Source organism: Bos mutus, chromosome X (assembly GCF_027580195.1).
Source record: "Bos mutus isolate GX-2022 chromosome X, NWIPB_WYAK_1.1, whole genome shotgun sequence".
Taxonomy (NCBI): Eukaryota; Metazoa; Chordata; class Mammalia; order Artiodactyla; family Bovidae; genus Bos; species Bos mutus.
In genome coordinates, this window is record NC_091646.1 from 131,105,551 (window position 1) to 131,133,485 (window position 27,935).

The window sequence follows — 27,935 nt, forward strand, 5'->3', positions numbered from 1 at the left end:
TGCAGGAGACCTGGGTTCGATCCCAGAGTTGGGAAGATCCCCTGGAGGAGGGCGTGGTGACCCACTCCAGTATTCCTGCCTGGAGAATCCTGTGGACAAAGGAGCCTGGTGGGCTACAGTCCATGGGGTTGCAGAGAGTCAGGCACGACTGAGCGACTAAGCACGCAAGACTATTAGCTAATCTACTGACCTTAACCAAATTTTCTCAGTTGCCCCACTTACAAGTTTCTGTTGGGGAAAAAACAAACAACCTTGAAAGATCCTATATTTTCTCTTCCAGGATGGTAATCCAGGATCCCACTTCACCTGTAGCTTCTTTTATGTCCTCTGGTCTGGCATGATTGCTGACTTTTGCCTCTTGTGATGCGAGTCAATATAATTATCTCTTCCAGTGCCTATTGCTGAACTTCCCAGATGGTTTCTAGTGTTTTCTTCTCAACGTACAGAAAAATCTTAGGCACAGTTAGCCGTGAATCTATGATGTGCCTTGTAAATATTTCCTCTGTTTTTCTCAGTTGCCTTTTGACTCGGTGAATAATGTTTTTTTCCCCTCTCCCGTTAAAATGTTTTTTGAATGAAGGCAGAATTTTTTTATTATTTTTTTAATTGAAAGCATGCTTATGAATTTATGTATTTGGCTGCACTGGGTCTCAGCTGTGCCGTGCCGTATCTTCCATCTCTGTCGCACCCGTTCGGGATCCTTATTTATGGTGTGTGAGTTTTCAGTTCGGGCACGTGCAGTCTTCAGTCAGGATCTGTAAATCATTTCGCCGTGGCATGTAGCACCGAGTTCCCTCAGCAGGGACTGAACGCGGCTCCTCCTGCTTTGGGAACGTGGAGTCTTAGCCACCGGACCGCCAGGGAAGTCTCCATGCGGTCATAATTTTGAAAAATAATTGGAATGCATCTCGACTCTGCGTCAGTCGTGAAAAGGAATTCACTCAGGCTGTTGTTCAGTACTAGCATTTTTTAATTTAACACATCATTTTCCCATCTGGAGTTTATTCCTTCCTTGGATGTAAAGTGCATATCTAATGTGATTTGTGCGTGTGTGTTCACAAGTGTATAACCAGCTATCCCAATGCTATTTACTAAGAAGTCAACCTGTACCCAGTAATTTGAGATGACACCTTTTTACTGCACACCCCCACATGCACTTGAGTCTAGCGGTGAACTTTCTCCTGTACTCTAGTTTTTTGTCTACTATAAACAAAACCAAGTCACTTTATTATTTATTTTTTGGATGGACCTTGCAGCTTGTGAGGGATATCGAACCTGCCTCCCCTGCAGTCCAAGGCCAGAGTCCTAACTACGGGACTGCCAGGGAGATCCCAAAACACACTTATCTGTTTTATTTACTAGAGACACTGTATTAATTTTTCAAAAATATTTTAAAGTTTATTTAAAATTGTATTTTTACATAAAAATATTAAATAAATATAAACATTTACTACCCTGTTAAATAAAATATGCAATATTTAAAGTATTTAATTTAAAAATGAATTTGTAATATTTAAATTAAATATTTAATTTTCAAAAGTAAAAAGTAAAATATTACATTTTAATTTTAAATGTAAACAAAAATACTGCATTTTAATTTTAAATTAAATTTTAAAATTACATTTTTTACATTTAAATTTACAATAAAATTACATTTAAATGTATTTTTTTACATTTAATTACATTTTAATTTTAAATTTACTTTATTATTATCATTTTTTAATTTATTTATTTTAATTGGAGGCTAATTACAACATTGCAGTGGTTTCTGCCATACATTGACATGAGTCAGCCATGGGTGTACATGTGTCCCCATCCCAAACCCCTCTCCCACCTCCCTCCCCATCCCATCCCTCAGGGTCATCTCAGTGCACCGGCTTTGAGTGCCCTGTTTTATGCATCTAACTTGGACTGGTGATCTATTTCACATATGGTCATATACATGTTTCAATGCTATTTAAATATTACATTTTAATTTTAAGTTAACTTTAAATGAAGGTATTGCATTTTAATTTTAAGTGAAGCTTAAATAAAAAATATTAAATTTTTTACTTTAAGAAAGTACTTTAAAAATAGATATGCCGTATTAATTTTATAAGTGTGTTAAGGCCCACCCCCTCTCAGACATGTCTTCTTTCTATTTTGGTGTATCTCTAGTTACGTATTACTCCTTTTGCCGTGTATACTTTGATATCATCTTCCCAAGCCCCATTAATGTAGTCTGCATATATTTTTGTAGGTCTGCATGTATTCACGATTGCAGGTGGAACGTCCATCTGGAGATGGTTCCTGTTCTACTGGGTCCAACATCTCATTTTCAAACACCTGGCCTCTTGGCCTTTGATGAGCGTTCTGTTCAGATGTGTGAGATGCTGCTTTCTCTCTGTATCATGGAATGAATCACAGTTAAAAGAAAAAAATCAGTAAATGCTGCGGAAAGAGAACTTAATAATATGAGCAACAGCCTCATCACGGCAAGAACAACCATGAGGAGCGGCTTATAGAACATCGCCGTCTGAAATAAGTCTTTATACAAAGAGGACGTGCTGTACAGCACGCCCTCGCTTAGACGTTGAATCTGAAACATGACGAACATGAACATATCTGCAAGACGGAAGAGGACTTACACAGAGAGCAGACTCCTGGTTGCCAAGGGAGACGAGGGGTAGGGGGACGGATGGAGCGGCGGCTTGCAGTTTAGCCCACGCACTCAAGGTCCCGCAATGCAGGGAAGTCTATTCCATGTCTCCCTGGTGGCTCCGACAGTAAAGAATCCCCCTGCAATGTGGGAGACCGGGGCTCCACCTTTGGTTCGTGAGAGGGTAACAGGCAGGAAGGCCAGGGGTCTCCAGACGGAGGAAATAGGCTGCCCGTGTCAGACGTTTTGTCCCTCTCTCTTCAGTGGCAGGACGAGACAACTACAAGTGTCTGATTTCTTTTTTTTTTTTCCTTCTCTATACAAAATTAGGGCTTCCCTTGTGTTTCAGCTGGTAAAGAATCGGCCTGCAATGTGGGAGACCGGGTTTGATCCCTGGTTTGGGAAGATCCTCTTTGAGAAGGGAAAGGCTACCCACTCCAGTATTCTGGCCTGGAGAATTCCACAGACGGTATAGTCCATGGGGTCGCAAAGAGTCAAACACGACTGAGCGACTAATATAATAAATATATACAAAATCAAAAGGAGGTTTCTTTTAAAATTCTAAATTTAAAATTCAGAATTTTAATTTGCCATGATGACACCTGGTTCCACCTGAACTTAACTTTTGTCAAACCTTGAGCTAACCAATGCTTTTTCTCATGGAAATGGTTTTCTTAAGCTATGTGAACGAACTGCGTATTTACCCTAGACTCTGATTTCTTCAGGTCAGTTCCACTTAAGACTCAGAGCCCATATGGGCTCAACAAACCAGTAAGGTTTTACTCACACATTGTTCTCCTAATCTATGTTAATGAAACTGTATTTGCTTAGAAACCTGCCTTTCTTCAAGATTCAGGTCAACCGTTTAATGGCCCGGGATGACTAACCTAGTTCCAATGTTATGTCAAAATGCAGGTTGTGGCTGAGGGCCCTGGTGCCACTCTCTGAATTTTGAGACACTTCATTTCTCTAAATAACAGCTTGCTCATAGGTATATAACGTACTGCTAAGGCTATGGTTTTTCCAGTGGTCATGTATGGATGTGAGAGTTGGACTGTGAAGAAAGCTGAGTGCCGAAGAATGGATGCTTTTGAACTGTGGTGTTGGAGAAGACTCTTGAGAGTCCCTGGGACTGCAAGGAGATCCAACTAGTCCATTCTGAAGGAGATCAGCCCTGGGATTTCTTTGGAAGGAATGATGCTAAAGCTGAAACTCCAGTACTTTGGCCACCTCATTCGAAGAGTTGATTCATTGGAAAAGACTCTGATGCTGGGAGGGACTAGGGGCAGGAGGAGAAGGGGACGCCAGAGGATGAGATGGCTGGATGGCATCACCGACTCGATGGATGTGAGTTTGAGTGAACTCCGGGAGATGGTGAGGGACAGGGAGGCCTGGCGTGCTGCGATTCATGGGGTCAGACATGACTGAGCAACTGAACTGAACTGATACATAGCCTGCATTGCAGACAGATTTTTTGCCGTCTGAGCCACCAGGGAAGCCCATACAGTGACATAATTCAGTTAGTTCAGTTCAGTTCAGTCGCTCAGTCATGTCCTACTCTTTGTGACCCCATGAACTGCAGCACGCCAGGCCTCCCTGTCCATCACCAATTCCTGGAGTCCACCCAAACCCATGTCTATTGAGTCGGCGATGCCATCCAACCATCTCATCCTCTGTTGTCCCCTTCTCCTCCTGCCCTCAATTGTTCCCAGCGTCAGGGGCTTTTCAAATGAGTAAGCTCTTTGCATCAGGTGTCCAAAGGATTGGCGTTTCAGCTTCAGCATCAGTCCTTCCAATGAACACCCAGGACTGATCTCCCCCAGGATAACTGGTTGGATCTCCTTGCAGTCCAAGGGACTCTCAAGAGTCTTCTCCAACATTACAGTTCAAAAGTATCCATTCTTCGGCACTCAGCTTTCTTTATAGTCCAACTCTCACATCCACTGAGCTCTACATGAGAAACTAACACAGCATTACAAGGCAACTATATGTCGATAAAATACATTTTAAAAAAGAAAAATGAAAATGTGTTCTCTATATTGGTCAATTGAGACAAATGTGAGCGATGTCAACTTTATTCTTTTCTCCCCCTACTTTGTGTGCATGTATGTATGCTCAGTCATGTCTGACTCTTTTGCGACCTCAGGGACTGTAGCCCTGCCAGGCTCCTTGATCCACGGGGATTCTCCAGGCAAGAATACTGGAGTGGGTTGCCATGCCCTCCTCCAAGGGATCTTCCCAAACCCAGGCGTGGAACTGCTGCTTCCTGCATTACGTCTGAGCCACCATACTGTATTCCAGACAATTTCCTTTTGCTCTTTCTTTTTCTTTTTTTTGCCAGAAAAAAGTGAATAGTTTTAGAATTCACTCCAGAGAAGCCTTTATTTAATCATCCACATTAGTGGGACTAATTAGACCCTTCTGCAAGAGAAGCTGCGGAAGCCCTTAGTAGAATTTACCTTTAAGAGTTATTCGTGACATGGCATTAGCATTCCAAACCAGGGATATAATTCTGTCAAACTCCGGAGCTTTTATAGCTATCATGTCTCTTATCTGACTTCCACTTTCTCTCAATAAAGAAACTGAAGTAGTATTTTCTTGGAGCTGTCTAAAACCCATCCAAATTGATAATCTCTGAATGACTCCGTTTTGAGATTAATAAGAACCAGGGTCTTTATCATTCAAAGCATGCCAAACGTATTCCTCTTCAGAGAGTATTTTTTAGATAAAAATCCAGTAGGGGCTTTCATAAGTTTTAAGCATATGGGCTGGGCTCGTTAATATGTTAAAGCCTTCATCTATGAATCATTCATAGATGATTCTCTTTTTTAAAATTGGAGTATAATTGCTTTATGATGTTCTGTTAGTTTCCAGTGTACAACAGAGTGAATCAGTCAACATGTACGTATATCCCATCGCTCCTGAACCTCCCTTGCACCCCGCGTCCCACCCCTCTAGGTCATCACAGAGCACCGAGCTGAGCTCCCTGAGAGAGCTGAGCTGTCTGTTTTACACTCAACAATGTATCTATGTCAGTGCTACTCTCAGTTCACCCGACCCTCTCCTTCCACAAGTCTGTTCCCAACGTCTGAGTCTCTTGCCCTGCGCTGCAAATAGGTTCATCAGAACCATTTTTCTAGATTCCAAATGTACGTGTTAATACACAGTGTTTGTTTTTTTTTCCTCTTACTGACTTTCTTCACTCTGTATAACAGGCTTTAGGTTCATCCACTGCAGTTCCGCTGACCCAAGTTCATTCCTTTTTATGGCTGAGTAATATTCCACCGTGCGTATGTTCCATATCTTCTTTATCCATTTATCTGTCGATAGACATCTAGGTTGCTTCCCGTCTTGGCTATTGTGACTAATGCTGCAGTGAACATTGGGGTGCATGTCTGTTTTTGAATTATGGCTTTCTCAGGGTGTATGTCCCGGAGTGGTGCAACTGCTGGGTCATATGGTAGACGGATACAGCTACTGTGGGGACCACTATGAATGTTCCTCCAAAACCTAAAAATAGATCAACCATATGGCCCTCTTCTTATGAAAAGGAAAGAGACACTCTTACTAAATAGCACGGAAAAAGCCTTTATTTTTCCAGTGAGTCATTATGCCAGCAAGTCTTTCTCCAATTTTTCTCTACCTCTCATTTTGTATAGTAACGAAAACCATGATTTTGCAACATGTAATGGGTCACGAAGAGAACGATCGGAAAACTGAGATAATTTCGCCTGAAGACAGAAAACCAGAGGAATGGCTGAAGTTTTAAAATATCATGCAGAGAACAGCAGCTTCCACATTCTTAAAAGTTGTCAGAATTGGAAACCAGGTCAGGGTTAGTGTCGGAAAGACTATACAGTCCATGGAATTCTCCAGGCCAGAACACTGGAGTGGGTTGCCATTCCCTTCTCCAAGGGATCTTCCCGACCCAGGGATGGAACCCACATCTCCTGCATTGGCAAGTGGGCTCTTTACCACTGAGCCACCAGGGAAGCCTCTAAAGCGTTTACCTCATCAATGCGTTGGTCATTCATGTAGTCAGCCAACGAAAACATCTGAAGAGCTGCTTTCCGTCACATTGTCTGTTTTAGCAAATAACAGTGCTATAAGGAGCCCAGATCAATTTGATTTTCAGAGACATAGTGCATATTTTTAGTGGGAATGTCCATCACGGTATGCAGGAAATTCTTTTTTCTCCAAAAACAATGTGCTATCTAAGATTCAGATGTAACTGGGCATCTTGATTTTTATCTGGCAATTCTTTGTTTTTAAAACTTAAAAAATATTATTAGCTAGTCAACGAATTATTGGGGGCTGAGCCGGGACTTTGTCGCGGTGTTCAGGCTTTTCTCCAGTGCTGGTGTGTGGGCTTCTCACCGTGGTGGCTCTAGAGTGAGGGCTTCTGTACTTGTGGGACACGGGCTTACTTGCTCCGTGGCACGTGGGATCTTCCCCGACCAGGGGTTGAACCCATGTCCCCTGCGTTAGAAGGTAGATTCCTAACCACTGGAAGGTCAGGGAAGTCCCCATTTGGCAATTCCTGATGTCTGTCTTGCAGGGTGCCATGTTGCTGAACAGACCAATAAAGCCATAATCCCCAGTTCCATAATTCTATGGGGGTGTGTGTGTACATATGTTTTCTTTGCGACCCTTTAGACTGTATCCCATCGATTTGGGTTTTTATGTAACAGCTTAGGGAAAACCCAAGCAAACTTTTTGGCCAACCCAACATATCTGTTTTTTTTAATTAATAAAATTTTTTTAATTAATAAAATTTTTTTAAAAATTATGAAAATCTGAAACACGTATTTCCAAGGAAACTTGGAAAATACAGAATAAAGTTACCTACCGTTCTGCTATATATTGCAATCATTTTAAGTAAACAAATTAAGATTTTTAGTTGGTGTTTCAATATCAAATTCTCAAAAATTAATAGAATGACTATACAGAGAAGTCGAAGGATATAGTCAGCCTGAAAAGCACCATGAACTAATTCAGCAATGTTACAATTTTCACACAACAGGGGGGTACAAATTCTGTTCAAGTTCCCATAGACTATACCCCTGGAGACACTGGAACATATCCAGGGACATAAAACAAGGTTGTAAAGCTTCCATGGTCTAGAAGTACTGAAATCACACAAAGTCTGTTCTCTTACCATGGTGGCATCATCTTAGAAATCAACATCAAAAGATACTTGAAAATAACCCACATGTTTTCAAGTTGTACTGGTTAATTTTATGTCCCTGGGCTATGAGAGGTACCCACAGTATCTCATCTCTGAAATGAGTTTTCTTACATGCTCTGTTCACCTGGTAAGGAGGACTGAACGTCTTTATCATGATCATGTCTCAGAAACATACACACCCTTGTTTCACTGCAATATGGCTGCCTGAAAAAAAAATCATTTTTAAAAAATTTTTTTTTTTTAATTTTTATTTTTTAAAATTTATTTTAATTGGAGGCTAATTACTTTACAATATTGTATTGGTTTTGCCATACATTGACATGAATCAGCCACGGGTGTACATGTGTTCCCCATCCTAAGCCCCCACTCCCACCTCCCTCTCTATCCCATCCCTCAGGGTCATCCCAGTGCACCAGCCCCGAGCACCCTGTCTCATGCATCGAACCTGGACTGGCGATTTGTTTCACATATGGTAATATACATGTTTCAATGCTATTCTCTCATATCATTCCACCCTCGCCTTCTCCCACAGAGTCCAAAAGTCTGTTCTTTACATCTGTGTCTATTTCCCTGTCTCGCATATAGGATAATCATTACCATCTTTCTAAATTCCATATATATGCATTAATATACTGTATTGGTGTTTTTCTTTCTGGCTTACTTCACTCTGTATAATAGGCTCCAGTTCCATCCACCTCGTTAGAACTGATTCAAATGTATTCTTTTTAATGGCTGAGTAATACTCCATTGTGTATATGTACCACAGCTTTCTTATCCATTCGTCTGCTGATGATCTAGGTTGCTTCCATGTCCTGGCTAGTGTAAACAGTGCTGCGATGAACATTGGGGTACACGTGTCTCTTTCAATTCTGGTTTCCTCAGTGTGTATGCCCAGCAGTGGGATTGCTAATTATTTGTATGTAATGCAAGATGGGTGCTAATACTTCCACTTGGGTTTAGAGAAGTAGAACATGAGGGCTCAAATGTTGCTGAACAGCGGTCATAAAGTTCTTGCTATATATTGCTAAGAAAGTGAAAGCATTAGTCACTCAGCTGTGTCCGACTCTTTGCAACCCCAGGACCACACCCTGCTAGGCTTCTCTGTCCTTGGGATTCTCCAGGCAAGAATACTGGAAAGGATTGCTGTTCCCTTCTCCAGTGTATTGGTATGCTGCTGCTAAGTCACTTCAGTCATGTCTGACTCTGTGCGACCCCATAGACGGCAACCTACCAGGCTCCCCCAACCCTGGGATTCTCCAGGCAAGAACACTGGAGTGGGATGCCATTCCTTCTCCAATGCATGAAAGTGAAAAGTGAAAGTGAAGTCGCTCAGTCGTGTCTGACCCTCAGCGACCCCATGGACTGAAGCCCACCAGGCTCCTCCGTCCATGGGATTTTCCAGGCAAGAATACTGGAGTGGGGTGCCATTGCCTTCTCCGAATGTATTGGTATATTTGCATATAATTTTTTTTCAGGCACATACATATTATATACATGAACAGATAATATGTATCTGTGTCTATGTATGTATGTATAGATAGACAAACATGCATGCATGCTATTTATCTTTGAGGAGAAAACATATGTACATACACATATGCTGACAAAGGTCCATCTAGTCAAAGCTATGGTTTTTCCAGCAGTCATGTATGGATGTGAGGGTTGGACCATAAAGAAGGCTGAGCACCGAAGAACTGATGCTTTTGAACTGTGGTGTTGGAGAAGACACTTGAGAGTCTTGTGAACTACATGGAGATCAAACCAGTCCATCCGAAAGGAAATCACCTCTAATACTCATTGGAAGGACTGATGCTGAAGTTGAAACTCCAATACTTTGGCCACCTGATGAGAAGATCTGACTCATTGAGACAGACCCTGATGCCGGGAAAGATTGAAGGCAAAAGGAAGAGAGGGACGACAGAGGAAGAGATGGTTAGATAGCATCAGCGACTCAATGGACATGAGTTTGAGCAAGCTCCAGGAGGTGGTGAAGGACAGAGAATCTTGGTGTGCTGTAGTCCAAGGGGTCACAAAGAGTCAGAGAAGACTTAGTGACTGAACAACAATATATATAGTCATAGATGCATGACACATATTGTCTATATATTGGAATAAATAAAAGAATTATATAAGGTTATCGGAGAGAGCAATGGCACCCCATTCCAGTACTCTTGCCTGGAAAATCCCATGGATGGAGGACCCTGGTGGGCTGCAGTCCATGGGGTCACTAAGTGTCAGACATGACTGAGCAACTTCACTTTCACTTTTCACTTTGATGCATTGGAGAAGGAAATGGCAACCCACTCCAGTGTTCTTGCCTGGAGAATCCCAGGGACGGGGGAGCCTGGTGGACTGCCGTCTATGGGGTTGCACAGAGTCGGACATGACTGAAGTGACTTAGCAGTAGCATAAGATATATATTTTTGTGGAAGTAAAAATAATCCAGGGAATTTAGCTCCTTCCCCCATTAATAAACAAGGAAATGGGGACTTCCCTGCTGGTGCAGTATTTAACACTCCCTGCTCCCAATGCAGGGGACACAGGTTCAATCCCTCATTGGGGGACTAAGATCTGATATGCCATGCAGCACGGTCAAAATACTAGAATAAGAAAAAAGAGCCCAGGAAATAACTAGCTGCAATAAGACATCTCTGAAAATCCCATGGGTGGAGGAGCCTGGTAGGCTGCAGTCCATTGGGTCCTGAAGAGTCAGACACGGATGGGTGACTTCACTTTCACTTTTCACTTTGATGCATTGGAGAAGGAAATGGCAACCCACTCCAGTGTTCTTGCATGGAGAATCCCAGGGACGGGGGAGCCTGCTAGGCTGTTGTCTACGGGGTCGCACAGAGTTGGACACGACTGAAGCGACTTAGCAGCAGCAGCAGCAGCAGAGCAGTAGGGAACTCTGCTTAGTATTCTGTAATAAACCTAAATGGGAAGAGAATTTGAAAATGAAGAGATACATGCATATGTATTTCTGAATCCCTGTGGTGTGTTCCTAAAACTAACACAACGCTGGTAAATCAACGATACTCAAATAAACAGGAAAAGTTTCTAAAGAGCATCTCACGCCACTTACAGAGATACACAAGCCAAGTCTTTAATTTTTAAAATCGCTGGGCCTAAGACGATGTTCAACACCAGCTGAACAAGAGAAAGACAGAGACGCGGAGCCTGCAAAGGTCAGGCAGAATAACTGAGATGAGTTTGGGTATTTGTAGTGAACTTGCACCCTGCCCCGCTCCCCTGAATGCTAGTCGTAATGCATGCTACATCGTACAGGCCGGAACACCTCACTCCCTTTTAGGAGACAATCACGTTGGGTCACATCTGGACGAAGATCGGTGGGTGAATGCAGAGTGTTGTTCTCTTTCCTGCCCAGCAGCGTATAAAGTCGTGGCTGACGCTCTAGCCTGCTTCCTGGGATGTAATCCATTAACAAAGGATTTTTTTTTTTTTTTTTTTTTGAAATGCACAGAATCTTCCTCAAGAAGGAAGGAAGGCTTCCTTCTTAAGCCTTCCTGCCATAAAGATCTGGGGTGAGATATCCACACCGCAGCGTGTGTCCTGACAGCTTCACATTCCACGTGGGCTGTTATGGAATTTGAGCGAATTAATCAATCCTTAACGATGCGGCTGAAGGCAGCCCATCAGAGAAATTCCCGGTATGACTTCCCCTTCCGTGTCCTTCACCTCCCTGCAAAATGCTTTTAAACAGCGTTCCTTCACCTCACTGCAAAATGCTTTTAAACAGCCTTCATTGGATATGGGGTGAAAAGACAATGTGAAATGTAATGAGGTAACCCTAGAAAATTTCTCCAGACCCACATGCGTGGTTTTCAATTATGGGATAGGGCAGGCTGAGATGGTAAAGAATCTGCCTGCCATGTAGGAGTCCTGGGTTTGATCCCTGGGTAGGGAAGATCCCCTGGAGAAAGGAATGGCCACCCACTGCAGTGTTCTTGCTTGGAGAATCCCATGGACAGAGGAGCCCGGTGGGCTACACTCCATGGGGTCACAAAGAGTTGGACACGACTGAGCGACTAACACACACACTCACTAGGTAAGTGGGCATGAATTTCTACTGATTTCCCAAAGGGTGTCAGAAGGCTAGAAGGATCTCGATGAGCCTTTTACATCTGAGGTTCCTTGAGAAACATCTCCAAGAATAAGGAAGGCGTAGATCTGCCTCATGATCCAGTGGCTAAGACTCTGAGCTCCCAATGCAGGGGGCCTGGGTGGCACCGTCGGTCAGGGAACTAGATCCCAAGGGCCCCCATGAAGAGTTTGTAAGGCGCAACTAAAGGTCCTGTGTGCCACAACTGCAGGGGGAAAAAAATAACCCACATGCCGCAGAAAAAGAGGGAAGATTTCCACGCCACAATAAGACCCAGAGTTGTTGTTCAGTCACTCAGTCGTGTCGGATTCTTTGTGACCCCAGGGACCACGGCACGCCAGGCTTCCCCGTCTTTCGCCATCCGTAGCAAGTTAAATAAATGAATAGTTTAGAAAAAATAATAAAGATGTATTTTTAAAACTACGAACTAAAACTACAGGAACACAGGGAGGGAGAGGCTTGAAGCCCAAACATTTCTGCGGAGACACACGGCTCTGTGTGACAGCCAGCCTTGAAAAGAGAGGCATCAAAAGCGTGCAAATATACCGCGGTCCACGGCAGTCTTGAAAGATAAAAGGTCAGACATAATCCGCCCGCACCCCCTCAAGGAACTCCAAATAGGCACCGAGGTGATGAGGCTGGAGTACTGCAGAGATGCTCAGCTATGTTTTCAGAGACCCCGGCGTGTGCAATAGCAAAGGGAAATAAAGGAAGCCTCCACACAAAGAGCCAAGCGCCCTGAGGATGTTTTATAAGGAAGAGAGATAAGCCCCGCTTGCAGCCTAAATAAAGAGCAAGTGCCGGAGAGTGTGTTTATAAGAAAGGAGAACAGGCAAGTTGAACAAACAGTCCCTCGAACTGATTTACAGAACAGAAATAGACTCACAGACTTTGTGGATTTATGCTTACTAGAGGGGACTGGTGGCGGGGAGAGAGAGATTTGGAGCTGGAGATGGACAAAGTCAAGTGTCAAAGGAACTAGTCAACTAGAACATACTTAGATATGAACACACACTAAAGCCTGTGGCTCGGTGAGCCGTGCTGAAATCCAAGGCTAATCTCTGCAGGACTGGCCACCTGGCCTGCGTGTTGGGCTTGTGCTGAGCAGACCGATGGCTGGCGGATGTGGGGATCCCCAAGGAGAGGGTGCTGACCCAGCTGATAAGCCTGGATTTCCTCGGCCTTCAGCCAGGGGCTGAGCGCCCTGCAGTTCCCTGGGACCCACGCTGTCAGCGTGCCTGGTGGAACGTCCACGCCCGGGTGACCCTGGAGGTTCAGGAAGTTGGTGCCAGTTAGCACACCAGCAGCCCAGGGAGTCTGTGGGTGTGATATGACACTCGTGTGTTACGGCTGGACGAGAAAAACGTTACCTGTTTTCTCTGCCTTTGGATGCCCTTTGTCCCTGAACGTGCTTTGTGTATCTGCATTAGAAGTCAACCAGATCTGAGATACAGGAGACATGGGTTCAATCCCTAGGTTGGGAAGATTCCCCTGGAGGGAGAAATGGCTATTCTTGCCTGGAGCATCCTATGGACGGAGGAGCCTGCAGGGCTACAGTCTGTGGGGTCACAGAAACGTCAGACACGACTGGACATACATTCATTCATTCGACTGGCAGAAATACCTGAAAGTGAAGTGAAGTCGCTCAGTCGTGTACAACTCTTTTCGACCCCATGGACTGTAGCCTACCAGGCTCCTCCGTCTGTGGGCTTCTCCAGTCAAGAATACTGGAGTGGGTTGCCATTTCCTTCTCCAGGAGACCTTCCCGACCCAGGGATCGAACCCGGGTCTCCCGCATCGCAGGCAGACACTTTACCATCTGAGCCACCAGGGAAGCTCAACCCTAAAGAGCAACATTCTCCCAGAATCAACATGTTGTTGCTTAGTCGCTCAGTCTTTGCGAGGAGTTGGAAGGAGTATGGATGGATGTGATTTGGTTTTTTTTGGCTGCACCATGAGGCTTCTGGGAGAAGGCGATGGTACCCCACTCCAGTACTCTTGCCTGGAAAACCCCATGGACGGAGGAGCCTGGTGGGCCACAGTCCACGGTGTCCCGAAGAATCGGACACAACCGAGTGACTTCACTTTCACTTTTCCCTTTCATGCATTGGAGAAGGAAATGGCAACCCACTCCAGTGTTCTTGCCGGGAGAATCACAGGGACAGGGGAGCCTGGTGGGCTGCCATCTATGGGGTCGCACAGAGTCGGACACGACTGAAGCAACTTAGCAGCAGGAGCAGCGAGGCTTCTGGGATCTTAGGATCCCAAACAGGGCTTAAACCTGGGCGCACAGCTGTCAGAGCCCGTGTCTTCACCACTGGACTGTCCCTGCTCTTGGATTTTTCAAAAGTAAAAGGCAGGGAGTTTTCTGGAGGTCCAGTGGTTCAGAATCTGCCTGCCAGTGGAGGAGACACGGGTTCCATCCCTGGTCCGGGAGGATCCCGGCTGCCACAGAGCAGCTAAGCTCATGCACCACAATTATCGAGCCCATTAGCCGAGAGCCGTGCTCTGCAACTAGAAAAGCCACCGCAAGAGAAGACCGCTCATGCAACATAGAGTAGCCTCTGCTGCTGCCCTGCAAATAGAGAAACAGACATAGAGAACAGACTTACGGACCTGGGGAGAGGGGAGGGGAGGGTGAGATGAATGGAGAGAGTAACCTGGAAACTTACATCACTATATGTCAAATAGAGAGCCAACGGGAATTTGCTGTATGTCTCAGGAAACTCAAACAGGGGCTCTGTGTCAACCTAGAGGGCTGGGATGGGGAGGGAGACGGGAGGGAGCTTCAGAAAGGAGGGGATACATGTATACCTGTGGCTGATTCATGCTGAGGTTTGGCAGAAAACAGCACAATTCTGAAAAGCAATTAAAAAAATAAATTTAAAAAACAAACAAAAAACAGAGTAACCTCTGCTCACCGCAACTAGAGAAAGCCTGTTCATAGCAATGAAGACCCAGTGCAGCCAAAACAAACAAACAAATAAATAAAAAATATTAAAAAAAAAAAAGTCAAAGGCTGGAGGTCTGGTCAGGATTTGGGTCCAAGACACCTGAAACCTAGGATCTCTGGCTTCTCATTCAATCTTACATGTGTCTCCTGGTTCATTGGGATAGAGTAAGAAGGATATTGAAAAGATAAAAGGGAGAAGAGAATGGATTTTAAAAGGAATATGCAGAGTTTCCTTGGTGTGTTATGCTGTATAATGTTTTGCTCTGTATCTTAAAGGACACGTATGATGTCTTATGTGATTTGTATGCGTTAGCTGCTCAGTCATACGCATTCTTACTGAGAAATGTTCATATACTTGTGCTTATATATATATTTTAATATGTGTGCCCAGCTGCTCAGTTGTATCTGACTCTGTGCGACCCCGTGGAGTGTAGCCCCGCCAGGCTGCTCTGTCCATGGGGTTCTCCAGGCAAGAATAATGGAGCGGGTTGCCATGCCCTCCTCCAGGGGATCTTCCCCACCCAGGGATTGAACCTGTGTCTCCTGCACCGCAGGCAGATTCTTTACCATCTGAGCCACCTGGGGAGCCCCGTGTTACATCAGCCATTCTTTAAAAGGTTGTGGTTTTTTGTGGGGGAGGGATGTGGAACGTTTTTAAAGACTTGGTTGAATTCGTTACAACATTGCTCTCTTGACCTTCTGGTCACTTGGCCGTGAGGTGTGTGGGATTGACCAGGGTTGGAACCCGCAGCCCCTGGATTAGAAGGTGAAGGGTTAGCCACTGGACTGCTGGGGAAGTCCCTACGTTATTTTGATATGCAGTATTCATCATGACATACAGCACATGTTATACAATACTTACAATAAGGGGATGCCAGAGGATGAGACGGTCGGATGGCATCACCGACTCGATGGACAGGAGTTTGAGCAAGCTCCGGGAGTTGGTGACGGACAGGGAGGCCTGGTGTGCTGCAGTCCATGGGGTTGCAGAGACTCGGACACAACTAAGCAACGAAAAACGAATATAAAAATTGTCTGAAGGAGCAGCTTATGTTGCTCTGAAGTAGCTGAGGAAAGGCACAAATGTTCTGAGAAGAAGCAAGAAAGCAATGAACCATGTAGATTCTGTGATTCATAGAGCTTTTAAGCCAAGAAGTAGAGAAAGTGTTTTTCATCCTTCAGGAAAATAGTATTGAGGGAACAGAAAAAAGTTTCATTTATGACATTATACAGAAACACCGGTATTTTCTTGCAGAGGATGAAGAAATCTCAGGCTGCACGCGACAGATAGGTTTGGATATAACAGGACACAGCATTGGAGAAAGGTGTCCAGGTCTTAAAGGGTAGAAATTAACCAGTTTAGAACAGAGCAGAGAAAATCAGCCATGATGGAAGAGGTTTTTCCCTTCGAAGTACTCAGAGGAAAAAGGAAAACTGACCGTGTAAGGGAAGGCTCGGAAAATGATTCTCTGAAGTGACGTCCTCTGAGTACAGAGATCACCTCTACCAAGGTGACATGTGGAAGTCGATTGGCGCGGGATACACTGACAGTCTCCAGGCACAGATAACGTTGCCCACTTTTCATCCTGGATTCATCTGGACCAGTGATGTTGGGGTGGGGGGAATAGTAAATATGGATCGATATCAATAAGATATGGACAAGGTGAATTCAAGAAGGTGATAAGACATGCTTCCCTGGTGGTGGTGGTGGCTTAGAATCTGGGTGCTGATGCAAGGGACATGGGTTCAATCCCTGGTCTGGGAAGATCCTGCGTGCCATGAAGCAACGAAGCCTGTGCACCACAACTGCTGAGCCTGTGCTCTAGACCTTGGGAGCTGCAACTCCCGAGCCTGCGAACCTCGAGCCTGTGCTCTGCCACAAGAGAAGCCATCACAGCAGAAGTAGAGAGAAGTGCCCTCCCAGCCTCCCCAACGCAGCTAGAGAGAAATCCACGCACAGCACAGCCAAGATAAATAAAGAAAAATTTTGAAAAATTAAAAAAGCAGGCAATAGGAAACTTTCTTGGGACCTACATATTTTAAGACTTTTAGTTGTGACATGGAAAGAGAAGTGTTAGTGAAAGTGTTAGTTGCTCAGTTGTGTCCGATTCTTTTCGACCCTGTGGACTGTAGCCCACCAGGCTCCTCTGTCTGTGGGATTCTCCCAGGCAAGAATACTGGAGTGGGTTGCCATGCCCTCCTCAAGGGGACCTTCCCAACCCAGGGATTGAACCCGGGTCTCCTGCAGTGGCAGGCGGGTTCTTTACTGCTGAGCCACGAAGGAAGCCCCCATCTATAGTCTAGATATGATAGAAAAATTCCTGCACAATCGTGGTTTTACTGCAAATACAGTTTTGTTAAAATAGTTAACAGGTGTTAGAAGTGGGAACAATGGTTATCATATATATTAGGTATACTCTATATGTATTATGCATATTATACCATATGTGTGTATTATAATCATTATTCTTCCTTCTGTTCTCTGCTGTGCTGTGCTGAGTCACTCAGTCATATCCAACTGTTGGTGACCCCGTGGACTGGCCCCCAGGCCCCTCTGTCCATGGGGATTCTCCAGGCAAGACTATTGGAGTGGGTTGCCATGCCCTCCTCTGGGGGATCTTCCCGACCCAGGGATCTTCCAAATTGCATGCATGTTCTTTACCTTCTGAGCCACCTAAAAAGAGGGCATATATGTATACACAGAGCTGATTCACTCTGCTGTACAGCAGAAACTAATGCAACTTCGTGAAGGTACTGTGAAGTGAAGTGTAGGGAAAGTCGCTCAGTCGTGTCTGACTCTTTACGACCCCGTGGACTATAGAGACCATGGAATTCTCCAGGTCAGAAACTAGAACGCCCCCTATCACCATACGCAAAAATAAACTCATAATGAATTAAAGACCTAAATGCAAGGCCAGGGACTGTAGAAGTCTTGCATTAGTCACTCAGTCGTGTCCAACTCTTTGCGAGCCCATGGACTGTAGCCTACCAGGCTCCTCTGTCCATGGGATTCTCCAGGCCAGAATACTGGAGTGGGTAGCTGTTCCCTTCTCCAGGGGATCTTCCCAACCCAGGGATCGAACCCAGGTCTCCTGAATGGCAGGCAGATTCTTTACCATCTGAGCCACTAGGGAAGCCCATAAAGCTACTATGCTGCTACTGCTGCTGCTGCTAAGTCACTTCAGTCGTGTCCAACTCTGTGTGACCCCAGAGACAGCAGCCCACCAGGCTCCCCCGTCCCTGGGATTCTCCAGGCAAGAACACTGGAGTGGGTTGCCATTTCTTTCTCCAATGCATGAAAGTGAAAAGAGAAAGTGAAGTCACTCATCTGTGTCCAACTCTTAGCGACCCCACAGACTGCAGCCTTCCAGGCTCCTCCGTCCATGGGATTCTCCAGGCAAGAGTACTGGAGTGGGGTGTCATCGCCTTCTCCTAAAGCTACCATACTCCAGTACAAATTAAGAAAAGCAACCAACACCGCAGAAGCCACAGAGTTACAAAGTTGTGTCTCATGCAGAAAACAGTGGTAAATGTTGTACCTAGAACTTAGAAGGAGATGGATTTCGTGGCATTGCTAAGGTGGAAATTTCCGAATGGAAATGTCAATATACCAGGGTGTTTTTATCAAAAATCTTCCTCATGTTTGATCTCTGGTGGTGGCCAGAGGATTTAACATCTCCTCCAAACCGAGACAAATAGTTCAAAAGCTGAGATTCTGGTAGAATGGTACTTTGGCTTTGTCACAGTTACAGAATACAGGTAAAGAATCTGCCTGCAATGCGGGAGACCAGGGTTCCCTCCCTGGGTGGGGAAGATCCCCTGGAGGAGGGCATGGCAGCCCACTCCAGTGTTCTCGCCTGGAGAAGCCCATGGACAGATGGGGAGCTGGACACGAGGACCGACGTGACTGAGCACAGCAAGTGTGTATTTATTTTAAAAATTGGATGGAAAGTTAGACTTTCGGTGTGAACTGATATCCACACAGTAAAATGGGAGGAGGGAACTTCACAGTTCAGGAGTACCAGGGAATCCGCGTGTATGACTCAGCTGTGGGTGTACTGGGGGCTAATTTGGAAGCGAGGAAGCATGAAGACTCACTATTATCATCTTGCCATTCAAGTGGTTAAAACGGATGATGGAAAATATGGCATATTTCTCTTTGCCATCTTGAAGAAACAGTAGACATACAGGCGATCATGATGGTCTCATAACTTGTTCTTCGTCTGTATCAAGCCCCCCAAAAGACCTCAACATACTCGTAATCACCCTCCAAAAAAACTGAAGTGTCACCAATTATAATGCCATACAATTATCCATTTTCAACACAAGGGAGAAAATAGAAACCCCAACCTACTGTGCTTGGGAAATGAAAGTGCGTGCATTAGTCACTCAGGCGTGTCCGACTCTTTGGGACCCTATGGACTGTAGCCCGCCAGGCTCCTCGGTCCATTGAATTGTCCAGGCAAGAATACTGGAGTGGGTTGCCATTCCCTTCTCCGGGGGATCTTTCCGACCCAGGGATCGAACCGAGGTCTCCCGTACTGCAGGCCGATTCTTTACCTTCTGAGCCACAGGGGAAGCCAACATAATTCCCACCAGCCTCCCCTAAAATTTAAGCGTAACCAATTATAATGCAATACAATTATACATTTTCAACGGAAGGGAAAAAAATAGAAACCAAAACCTGCTGTGCTTGGGAGACGAAGAGCACTCTTCTAAATCATTATTTTCCAGCCAACAATTGAAACTGTAACGATGATGTCAGCCAATGATACATAAGCCATAAAGATAGACGCACGTCAGAACCTCTATCATGTGGTACATGTGGGATAAGCTGGAGCTTAAAACAAGGAATCAATAAATGATTTATTAGGAATCAAGACAGAATAAAATCCAGGGGATTATGCCTTGCATCTGGGAAATAGAAACAAATGAGGCCAGCTAAATCAAAGAAAAGAGAGGCAGGGATTTGTACCGATAAGAGAAGAAAGAAAGGAAAAATAAATGAGCAAAAAGCTCTTAACATCTTGGGCAGAGGATTTGATTTTGCTTCTAAACCGAGATGAATTCTGCAAAAGCTGAGACGCTGATGGGATCATACTTCGGCTCTGTGACGGTCACGGAATACACGTGAGTTTATTCGTGCAAATAAGTGAATAAAGTGACCGTGACAACTTCCTTTGTGGATGTTGTCAGAAATGAAGAGCAAGCTGAATCTGGGCTAAAGGCTTGGGGTGGGGTGCGGCCTGGAGCGGGATCTGGAATAGATTTCCTGTGTTTACATTCTCAGTTCTCCAAGCGTGTAATGTGCACGCTCTTTGACATTCCTTGACCTTCCTTTTGTCATTAAAAAATGAGCAAACTAAACGCACGGATGCACACGCTTCTAACAAATGGAGACGTGTGTGGAATGCATAGAGCAGCTGACGCATGGCAAGAGGTCGAGCAAGGTGAAGTTTTACAGAAGCGTATTCCTTCATGCTGGGGAAGATCGAGGGCGGGAGGAGAAGGGAGCCACAGAGGATGAGACGGTTGGATGACATCACTGACCAGGGGACATGAGTTTGGGCAGACTCTGGGAGATGGTGATGGACAGGGAAGCCTGGTGTGCTGCAGTCCATGGGGTCGCAAAGAGTTGGGCATGACTTAGCGACTGAAAAACAACATTGAGAACCACCCCCCAACCCCACCTTGGGGTATTAGGTATCCAGATTTCCATTCCAAACTGAAAAATCCTCCGGGTTGAACAGCATGGCCAATATAGTGGAGAGGAGGAAATGGAACTTATACAGCCTTGGAAAAGAGATGAGCGTGATTTAAAGAGAAACACAGAGGCTTTGGTGAATGCGGTCCTGCATTTTTACTGTGGGAGTGAATACAAGGAAACAGATTTCACATCTCACTGGCCAAGGGCTGTAATATAACCTCTGATTCAGCTGTCAAGAAAAAGCGCATTTTCCATCCTGTCCAGCAAAGGTGTAAATACACTTCTCCAGCCTGAAGTTTGCGTTAAGCCAGGGGTCTCCCAGCCTCCAGCAACCTAATACCTGATGATGTGAGGTGGAGCCGATGTGTTAATAACAGAAATAAAGTGCACGATAAATGTAATACTCTTGAGTCACCCTGAAACCTTTCCCTACCCCTCCCCGGTACGTGGAAAAATTGCCTTCCACGAAACAAATCCCTGGTGCTGCAAAGGTTGGGGAACTCTGCTTTACGGTACTAATCAAACAACCGGTTATTTGAATTTTGCTTCCAATGGAATCTCATGGACATAGGACAAAACTTGGCAGTCAGCATTTGACCATGGTGCTCATTTTCATCTAGGAAGGGTTTGGTCACTTACCCGAAATGGACTGAGATTGTTACAAGTGCAGAGAGAATGAAATGATATACTTAAATAACAGTAAGTGATATATATTTCATCTGTTTTGGCTCACTTCTATGAAAAAAAAACTTGAGGTAGGGATAAATTTGCTATTGATAGTATATTTACTACTATGTATTAAACAACTAATAAGTGCCTATTTTATACTACAGGGAACTCGACTCAATGTCTTGTGATAACATATAATGAAAAATAATGTGAAATATATATGTGTGTGCTAAGTCGCCTCATTCGTGCCTGACTCTTTGCAACCCCGTGGACTGTAGCCCACCAGGCTCCTGTGTCCATGGAATTTTCCAGGCAAGAATGCTGGAGTGGCTTGCTTATACATATACATATGTGCATATTTATACGCATACACATGTGTATGGGCTTCCCTGGTGGCTCAGCTGGTAAAGAATCCGCCTGCGATGTGGGAGACCTGGGCTCGATTTCTGGATTGGGAAGGACCCTGGAGAAGGGAAAGGCCACCCACTCCAGCATTCTGGCCTGGAGAATTTCATGAACTGTGTAGTCCATGGGGTCGCAAAGAGTTGGAGACGACTGAGTGACTTTCACTTCCATGTATATATAATTGAATCATTTTGCTGTACGCCTGAAGCTAACACAATATTGTAAATCAACCATAGTTCAATTTGTTAAGAAAAGAATTCTTGTTTCCTGATTAGCTGGTGGAAGATACAGTCGATTTAAATCACTGGCGGTACTACAAATTTGGGTTCTTCAAAAGCAGAGTTTAAGCTTTGTCGTTTTTTTGTATGTAGATGAGCTAGTTACCCAGCATAAGAGAAGCTGAGCATCTAACCATAAACCGCATTTCCAATGGGAGCATTTAATTCTTATTTAAAGGAAATAATAGAAACATCATAAATGGAGGAGGAGGGGCAAAAAATTAAGACAAGTGCTCGTAAGCCTTGAGCTGTACTGTCTGTTTAATCAGCTAACAGCCACACTTTGTAAAGTATGATTTTATTTTTAGTAATGATTTTTTTAAGATGTGGACCATTTTTAAAGTCTTTGTTGAATTCTGTACAATATTGTCTCCATTTTATGTTCTGGTTTTCTGGCCTCGAGGCACGGGGGATCTTGGCTCCCCATCCAGGGATCGAACCTTCACCCCTTGCGCTGGAAGGCAAAGTCTTAACCACTGGACCACGAGGGAAGTCCAGTGAATTCCTATGAAGATAGTCTTTATGTCTGAATCCCTCTACTCTCTGCTTCTGGTCATGCCCTCTTGCTTCCCCGGTGGCTCAGATGGTAAAGAATCTGCCTGCCAATGCAGGAGACCTGGGCTCGATCCCTGGGTCGGGAAGATCCCTGGAGAAGGGAAAGGCTACCCAGTCCAGTGTTCTTGCCTGGAGAATCCCATGGACAGAGGAGCCTGGAGGGCTACAGTCCACGGGGTCGAAAAGAGTCAGACACGACTGAGCGACTAACACTTTCATTTTCCATATCCTCTTAGATTAGACAAGCACTTGTGTTTGTTACTCTAATTTTCTTTTTTTTTTTAAATTTTTGGTAATCTTCTGGAAGAAGAATGGGCTTTCCTAAAACGCAATACCTCATGTTGTTAAAGCCTGTGTGGTTACGGCAATTAAATTAAATCCAAGAAAAACGTAAAGATTGTAAACTTGGTGAAAGTGAAAGTGAAGTTGCTCAGTTGTGTCCAACTCTTCACGACCCCATGGACTGTAGCCCACAAGGCTCCTCTGTGCATGGGATTCTCCAGGCAAGAATACTGGAGTGGGTTGCCATGCACTCCCCTAAAGGATCTTCGTGACCCAGGGATGGAACCCAGGTCTCCGGCATTGCAGGCAGACGCTTTACCGTCTGAGCCAGCAGGGCAGCTACCGTGTATATATGTCTATCTTAATTTCTCAGTTCATCACATCTCCCCACCCTCCCCCTCCTTGCTGTAAATTTGGTATATTAAGATAAAAGGGTTCACATCAAGTATGTTGTAAATCACTAAATGGAAACACTTTTTAATTAAAATGTAACTGGACCCACTTGGATGGCTGTCATCACTAAGATGCAAAGTCACAAGTGTTTCCAGGTGTGGAGAAATGGGAACACTTGCACATCATTGGTGGGGCTGAGGAAAACAGTTTAACCGTTCCTCAAAAAGTGGACACCGTGTGTGAAGGAGGGGTGGGATGAAATGGAGAGAGTAGCTGTGACATATACACACACACCTCCATGTGTAAAATAGACAGCGAGTGGGAAGCTGCTATGTAGACAGGGAGCTCAGCTCAGGGCTCTGTGATGACCCAGAGGGGTGGATGGCGGGGGAGGGAGGCTCAAGAGGGAGGAGAGATGAGTCTCTGCTGAGAAAACTGTGAATTTCAGAACCTCGTGTGATTGTTCGGTCGCTCAGTTGTGTCTGGCTCTCTGTGACCCCATGGGCTGCAGCCCGCCAGGCTCCTCTGTCCATGGGATCCTCCAGGCAAGAACACTGGAGTGGGTTGCCATGCAGTAACCAAGGCAACACTGTTAAGCAGTTCTCCTCCCACTAAACAAATTAAGAAAAAAAGTTACATGTAAAATTAACATATAATGCCACAACTGCTCTCACAAATATGCCAGAGAGAACCTGAACACAAGTGCTCCAATCAACACTTGTCAAATGGTCATGAGAGCATGACTCACAGCATCCACAAGGCAGGACCAGCCGAAATGTCCGTCCACGGAGGAATCGATGAACAAAATGTGGTCCATGCATGGAATGGAATATTATTCAGTCACAGAACAGGAGCACCTCACACAGGCTACCGCACAGATGGACCTTGAAACTATTATGCTGTGTAAAAGAAGGGCTTCTCTGATAGCTCAGCTGGTCAAGAATCCGCCTGCAGTGCAGGAGACCCCGGTTTGATTCCTGGGTCGGGAAGAGCCCCTGCAGAAGGGATGGGCTACCCACTCCAGTATTCTTGGGCTCCCCTTGTAGCTCAGCTGGTCAAGAATCTGCCTGCAATGCCGGAGACCTGGGTTCCATCCCTGGGTTGGGAAGAGCCCCTGGAGAAGGGAAAGGCTACCCACTCCAGGATTCTGGCCTGGAGAATTCCATGGACTGTATAGTCCATGGGCTCGCAAAGAGTCAGACATGACTGAGCGACTTTCAATGTGAAAGAAGCAAAAGACAGAAGGCAAACGACAATAAGATTCCGTGTATGTGAAATGTCCAGAATTGGAAATACAGACAGGAAGTTTACTAGTGATTACCAAGGGTTATACAGACAGGAAAATGCGGAGTGACTACAAATAGACTTAACTTTTGGGCTGATAAACGTATTGAGTTGGCCAAAAAGCTTGTTTTTTGGTTTTCCATATGGTCTCACAGAAAAAAGTCTCGAACAAACTTTTTCTGGCCAAATATTTTAGAACTAGAGAGAGATGGTGGTTGCATAACCTTGTGGATGGTACTAAAAACCTTTTTTTTTGGAGTAATTATTTTTGTTTGCTTTCAACTGAGGTATAGTTGGTGGTGTACAATATTATATAAGTTTCAGGTGTACAATGTAGTCGTTGACAGTTTTTAAAGTTTATGCTCCATTTGTTGGAGAAGGAAATGGCAACCTATTTCAGTGTTCTTGCCTGGAGAATCCCACAGACAGAGGAGCCTGGAGGGCTAGAGTCCATGGGGTCACAGAGAGTCAGACACGACTGAGCGACTCCACTTCCTTCACTTACTAACATCATCTCTAGGTACCTTCCTATTGCCGCATATGGCATTGTTTTGTTCCTTTTTATGGCTGAGTACTATTTCACTGTGCATGTCTACCATGTCTTGTTTAACCCATTCCTCTGTTGATGGACATTCAGGTTGTTCCCACGTCTCGGCTGTTCTGAACAGTGCTGCTATGAACATTGACGTGCATGTTATATTTTCCAGTGAGCATTTTCATTTCCTTTGGATATAAAACATTTTCAACATTAGAGAAGTGACATCCCTCAGTCGTGTCCGACTCTTTGCGACCCCGTGGACTGTAGCCTACCAGGCTCCTCAGTCCGTGGAATTTTCCAGGCGCGAGTACTGGTGTGGGTTGCCATTTCCTCCTGCAACACTAGAAAAGCATTTTAAAAACATGCAATGCAGAATTGTCTTGACTATTTAAGTCTTCTCTCTTCTCCCAAGAAGACAGCGTAAGTAACTTGAACAAGAGTAAAATCTGGTCATATTGAAATGTCTGCAAATAGTGGAAAATAAAAAATAAGAGGGAAAACATGGGAGGGAGCTTTTATAAACAATAAAGTTGCTAATTCTAAGTAAATGGAATCAGTGGAAAAGAGGTCTGAAAAAATAGTATTTGGGGATAAAAATCATTCTAAACCCAGAAAACAAAGCACATTAAAAAGCAGAGACATTACTTTGCCAAAAAATCTTCATGTAGTCAAAGCAATGGTTTTCCCAGTAGTCTAGTATGGATGTGAGAGTTGGACCATAAAGAAGGCTGAGCACAGAAGAATTGATGCTTTTGAATTGTGCTGTTGGAGGAGACTCTTGAGAGTCCCTTGGACTGCAAGGAGATCCAACCAGTCCATCCTAAAGGAGATCAGTCCTGGGTATTCATTGGAAGGACTGAAGCTGAAGCTGAAACTCCAATACTTTGGTCACCTTATGCAAAGAACTGACTCATTTGAAAAGACCCTGATGCTGGGGAAGACTGAGGGCAGGAGGAGAAGGGGACGACAGAGGATGAGATGGTTGGATGGCATCACTGACTCAATGGACATGGGTTTGGTGGACTCCGGGAGCTGGTGATGGACAGGGAGGCCTGGCGTGCGGCGGTTCGTGGGGTCGCAAAGAGTCGGACAGGACTGAGCGACTGAATAACAAAAACAACATCCACAAATCTCAGAAAGAAGCATTTGGTTGTGATTTCAGGAGGGTTTTGGCTTTGCTGTGAGCGTTGAAGGAGAATTCCGAAACTGGAGATGAATAGCCCGTGATGGCAGGGTAACTGAGAAACGGAGACGTGTGGACCCGGTGCGTCCAGAAAGGCCTGGCGTGGTATCAGAATTCACCCCATGGTTCTCTTCGTCCTGTTTTCTGAGAGTCGACGATGAGGACTCGTGTGCATAAGCCCTGATGTCAGCACCAGTGGTGTGTTATGGATGGCCACGGCCGTGGGTCTGGTGTGAATTCCAATAACATTCACGATGGCAAGTGATTCAGCACTGGGAACTTGCCCGCCAGAGATATTACACCAGTCCCGACACCGCCCTGCCTGTCAGTGCAGGGAGTACCTGACAAATTACACCAGCCCGACTCGTACGTGCTCCCAGGCGTGTAATGGAGAGAGAAGCACGTGGAAACGCTTGATGGATTCACACGGCATAGCTTGTTGCCTCGGTGCCGCTGAGTGTGTCTCAGATCTTTGCACAGAGAGATGTCACCCCCCGAAATCAGCGACCCGGCCCGAAACGGGAAGAGGTGGTTAAGATGCAGGAGCCCGTAAAAGTTACAAATACAGTTCACTGAGATGAGTCTCTGCTGAGAAAACTGTGAATTTCACAACCTCGTGTGATTGTTCGGTCGCTCAGTCGTGTCTGGCTCTCTGTGACCGCATGGGCTGCAGCCCGCCAGGCTCCTCTGTCCATGGGATCCTCCAGGCAAGAACACTGGAGTGGGTTGCCATGCCCTCCTCCAGGGGCATCTTCCCGACTCAGGAACTGAACCCACACATTCTGCATTGCAGGCAGATTCTTTATCAGTGAGCTGTTACGGCCAATGCAACCCAGTTCATCAGAACAACAAAAAAGTCTGAAAATATATTTTCTGACCATTTCAACATTCATTCGCCGTATCACCAATGAAAGAGCATGGTTTCTTCGTTTATTTTTTATGTATTCAAACTGTCACTAAGAATTTAAAATGCTATTACCTTGAAATGTATTTAAAATATCTGTCTTGCTTTGCCGAAGATGTTACACTGATTTTTTTTTTTTTCTTTTCAGCTGGGAGTGAGAATAATTTGCCCTTTCATTCTGCCATTATCTTTTCTGTTTTCTGAAGTGCTATATGTATATATATATATATATATATATAAAGTTGATGCTGTGGTTTATCTGGTCATCATCTCTACAGAGATAATTCACAATATGGTTAACCTCCCAGAGGTCAAGATTACCTGGGAAAAAAGTAAACTGAAGAGGCAGTTATAATCACCCGGCGATTCCAGTGGTGCAGTGTTGACAGAAAAAAGCATTCTTAGAAGTGAAGTTGTTTTTTCTGGTTCAGAGTTTTCCATCCACCTAAAGCTTTGGTGTGAAATGCTCTTGAAATATCATGAATTGAGCAGGATTTGGGGGAAAAACATCAATATTGCTATCAAGACAATATGCTGTCAGGTTTTTTTAAAATTCATTTATTGGAAGTGTTAGTTGCTCAGTCGTGTCTGACTCTTTGCAACGCCAGGAACTGTAGCCCACCAGGCTCCTCTGTCCATGGGATTTCCCAAGCAAGAACACTGCAGTGGCTTGCCATGCCCTCCTCCACGGGATCTTCTCAACCTGGGGACTGAACCTGGGTCTTTTGCGTGGCAGGCCATTTCTTTACTGTCTGAGCCACCAGGGAAGCCTTAGTTCCTTTGCCTCACTTGACGCATGTGGGGTCTAGTTCCCTAAACAGAGATCGAACCCAGGCCT